Below are 5,000 nucleotides of genomic sequence, written 5' to 3'. Positions count from 1 at the left end.
AGCACACTAAGATCAAGCGGCAGGTCCGAAGACAATGAAGGTTTGTTATATGCAGAGATTCTAACAGCCAACTGCAGTAGCAAGGGACAGCTGGTCAGGAAAGACAGTTCACTGAGAATAGAAGTTTCAGATATGACAGGGACTGAAGGCAAGAACATGTCAATGGAAGGAAATAAAACGCCTCAGAGGAAGCAGATGGAGACTCAGTGGGAGGAGGAAAGGGCGAGGTCAGTTTTTGTGTACGGGCTCCAAGAAGCCAAGGGGGCCAACTTTGAAGAAATAAAACAGGAGGAGAAAAAAATGATTGAAGGCATCATGAAAACAATAGGGGAGGGCAATATGACCCAGGTGACAAATTTTCAGAGAATTGAGTGGTTTGCGAGTGGAAGGATATGGCCTGTCAGAGTAACTTTCAAGGAAGAATCAGTTCGAACCAGGATTCTGCAAGAGAAAGCAAGACTGAGGGACAAAGAGGGGTACCAGAGAGTATACCTCGACCGCGACAGAACACAAGAAGAAAGGACTACACTGAAAGAGAGGGTACAGAGACGCAAGGAGGAACGAGAAGCAATGAAAATGAGCAGGACCCAGACACAGGAGGAAGGGCAAACACACCCCACAGAATCTCCCACCAAAAGACTCCACCCGCGACATTCCCAACGCAACTGAGCAACCTATACTACAACCCACTCACTGTTCCCTCTGCCACCAACCCCCATATCACAAACCTCACCCCAACAGCTGCCCCTTATGGGTATTCTGACCCCACCCCCATCAACACAAACCCCACCTACACCACAGCCCCATATAGGCCCCCACCAAGGCTCTCGCTCCCCCAACCCCAATATACTTGCATGACCACAATGATAGAAAAGAAACTAAAGGTTTGGTACACAAACGCGGATGGAATAACGAATAAACATGAGGAGTGGAATGAAAGAATCAGTGAAAAATCCCCAGACATCATAGCAGTCACAGAAACAAAACTCGCTGAGACAATAACAGACACAATCTTCCCAACAGGATATCAGATCCTGAGGAAAGATAGAAGGAGTAGAGGGGGAGGAGGGGTTGCACTGCTCATAAAACACCAATGGGGATTTGAGGAAATGGAAGGCATGGACATGATTGGAGAAAGAGACTACATTGTAGGTACAATTCAGTCCGGAGAACATAAAGTAGTCATTGGAGTGATGTATAACCCACCACAGAACTGCAGGAGGCCAAGAGAGGAGTACGAAGAAAACAACAGGGTGATGGTGGACACACTGGCTGAGGTGGCAAGAAGAGCTCACTCGAGCAGAGCAAAGTTACTGGTAATGGGCGATTTCAACCACAGGGAGATCGACTGGGAAAACCTGGAGCCACATGGGGGTCCCGAAACATGGAGAGCCAAGATGATGGATGTGGTACTTGAAAACCTCATGCATCAACATGTCAGGGACACAACCAGAGAGAGAGGGGAGGATGAGCCAGCAAGACTGGATCTTGTGTTCACCCTGAGCAGTTCAGACATCGAGGACATCACTTACGAGAGGCCCCTTGGAGCTAGCGATCATGTGGTTCTGAGTTTTGACTATATAGTAGAGTTACAAGTGGAGAAGGTAACAGGAACTGAAGGGGACAGGCCAAATTATAAAAGGGGGGACTACACAGGTATGAGAAACTTCTTGCAGGAGGTTCAGTGGGACAGAGAAATGGTAGGAAAATCAGTAAACGAGATGATGGAATATGTGGCAACAAAGTGCAAGGAGGCAGAGGAAAGTTTTGTTCCCAAGGGAAACAGAAATAATAGGAAGACCAAAACGAGTCCTTGGTTTACCCGAAGGTGTAGGGAGGCAAAAACTAAGTGCAACAGAGAATGGAAAAGGTACAGGAGGCATAGGACCCAGGAAAACAAGGAGATTAGTAGAAGAGCCAGAAACGAGTATGCGCAGATAAGGAGGGAGGCCCAGCGACAGTATGAAAACGACATAGCATCGAAAGTCAAATCTGACCCGAAACTGCTGTATAGCCACATTAGGAGGAAGACAACAGTCAAGGACCAGGTGATAAGGCTGAGGAAAGAAGGTGGAGAACTCACAAGAAACGATCAAGAGGTATGTGAGGAGCTCAACACGAGATTTAAGGAAGTATTTACAGTAGAGACAGGAAGGACTCTGGGGGGACAGACCAGATGGGGACACCAACAAGGAATACACCAACAAGTGTTGGACGACATACATACAGATGAGGAGGAGGTGAAGAAACTGCTAAGGGACATCGATACCTCAAAGGCAATGGGACCGGACAACATCTCTCCATGGGTCCTTAGAGAGGGAGCAGATATGTTGTGCGTACCACTTACCACAATCTTCAACACATCCCTGGAAACTGGGCAACTACCTGAGGTATGGAAGACGGCAAATGTAGTTCCCATTTTCAAAAAAGGAGACAGAAAAGAGGCACTAAACTATAGACCTGTGTCATTGACGTGTATAGTATGCAAAATTATGGAGAAGATTATCAGGAGGAGAGTGGTGGAGCACCTGGAACGGAACAGGAGTATAAATGCCAACCAGCACGGATTCACGGAAGGCAAATCCTGTGTCACAAACCTTCTGGAGTTTTATGATAAAATAACAGAAGTAAGACAAGAGAGAGAGGGGTGGGTTGATTGCATCTTCTTGGACTGCAAGAAGGCCTTTGACACAGTTCCTCACAAGAGATTAGTGCAGAAGCTAGAGCATCAGGCGCATATAACAGGAAGGGCACTGCAATGGATCAGAGAATACCTGACAGGGAGGCAACAACGAGTCATGGTACGTAATGATGTATCACAGTGGGCACCTGTGACGAGCGGGGTCCCACAGGGGTCGGTCCTAGGACCAGTGCTATTTTTGGTATATGTGAACGACATGACGGAAGGGTTAGACTCAGAAGTGTCCCTGTTTGCAGATGATGTGAAGTTAATGAGGAGAATTAAATCTGATGAGGACCAGGCAGGACTTCAAAGAGACCTGGACAGACTGGACACCTGGTCCAGCAAATGGCTTCTCGAATTTAATCCTGCCAAATGCAAAGTCATGAACATAGGGGAAGGGCACAGAAGACCACAGACAGAGTATAGGCTAGACCAAAGGAAGGACATACGAAAAAAAAGACTGGGGGAGAAAAAAGAGATTGAAAATATTAAACAAAAAGGAAAGGAAGACATGAGTGAGCTGATAAATTTTCAGAGAATAGGGGGATAATCGAGGGGAAGAAATAGGCCAGTCAAATTGATTTTCAAGACAGGAACAGTGCAGAACAGGATCCTGTATTAGAAACCAAAGCTAAAGGAATCAGCAAAATACCAGACGGTGTACCTAGACCACAACAGAATGAGAGAGAAACTGGGATAGAGGATACGAAGACGAAAGGGGCGAGAAAGAAAGACAAATTTTGAATCAGGAGGGGACAACCAGAGTCAGGAGCAGCAGCAATCACAACCAGCTAAAGAACCACCCAGCCAAACATTTTACCCCAAAACAAACTACATGCCACTCACAGCCCCCACCCCATCCTACACAGTAGAATCTCAAAACACCCTGCCAGGTCTCTCACTCCAACAGCCCCCACAAACCCCCCAAGAATACGGTGTTGGAAAGGAAACTGAAGGTATGTTACACCATCGTCATTGGAATAACAAATAAGTGTGAGGAGTGGCAGGAAAGAATCAAAGAAGCATCACCAGACATCATATCCCTCACAGAAACCAAGTTCACAGGAATGATAATAGACGCCATCTTTCCAACTGGATAACAGAGCCTGAGGAAATACAGAGTGAATAGATGGGATGGAGGAGTCACACTGCTCAGCAAACAAACAGTGGAGTTTTGAAGAGTTGGAAGGAGACAGAGGGGAAGTAAGGGACTACATTACATGAACACTTCAGACTGAGGGTCCCAAGTGATGTACAACCCACCACAGAGGAGCAGGAGGCAAAGACAAGAACATGATGAGAGCAACAGTGCAATGGTTGATACACTAGCTGAAGTGGCCAGAAGGGTCAATATGGGCAGGGCGAAGTTACTAGTTGTGGGTGAGTTCAGTCACAAGGAAGTTGACTGGAAAAACGTGCAACCACGTGGAGGACCAGAAACGTGCAGAGCAAGGTGATGGAGGTGGTACTGGAAAACCTCATACATCAATACTACCAGAGAGAGAGGAGAGGATGAACCAGCAAGATTGGGCCTCATATTCACCTTGAGTAGTTCAGACATCGAGGGCATCACATATGAAATTTCCCTTGGATCTGGTGACCACGTGGTCCTGAGCTTCGAATACATAGTGGACTTACGGAGAGGGAAGCAAGATGAGTGGGACTGGAGAAGCCAAATTACAAAAGAGGGCACTATACTGGCATGATAAATTTTCAGAACGAGGTTCAGTGGGGAAGAGAACTTGTGGGAAAATCAATAAATAAAATGATAGAATACATGATGAGAAAAATGCAAGGAGGCAGAAGAGAGGTTCGTACCAAAGAACAACATAAATACTAGGAACACCAGAACGAGCCCTTGATTCACCCAAAAGTGTAGAGAGGCCAAAACTAAGTATACTAGAGAACAGAAAATGTATAGAAGACGAAGGACCCAGGAAAATGAGATTAGTCAAAGAGCCAGAAATGAATATGCTCAGATAAGGAGGGAGACACAGTGGCAATACGAAAATGACATAACATCGAAAGCCAAATCTGACCCGAAGCTGTTGTACAGCCACATCAGGAAGAAACAACAGTCAAAGGCCAGGTAATCAAGCTGAAGAAGAAAGGAGGGGAGATCACAAGAAACGACCTAGAAGTATGTGAAGATCTCAATACGAGATTTAAGGAAGTATTTTCAACTGAGACAGAAAGGATTCCAGCAAAATGGAATAATATACCAGCAAGTACTGGACACAGTACACACAACTGAGGATGAGGTGAAGGGGCTGCTAAGCAAACTAGATACTTCAGAAGCGGTGGAACTGGACAACAT

Source organism: Cherax quadricarinatus, chromosome 26 (assembly GCF_038502225.1).
Source record: "Cherax quadricarinatus isolate ZL_2023a chromosome 26, ASM3850222v1, whole genome shotgun sequence".
Classification (NCBI taxonomy): Eukaryota; Metazoa; Arthropoda; class Malacostraca; order Decapoda; family Parastacidae; genus Cherax; species Cherax quadricarinatus.
The sequence above is the reverse complement of the archived record's forward strand: the minus strand, read 5'-3'. Positions refer to the sequence as shown.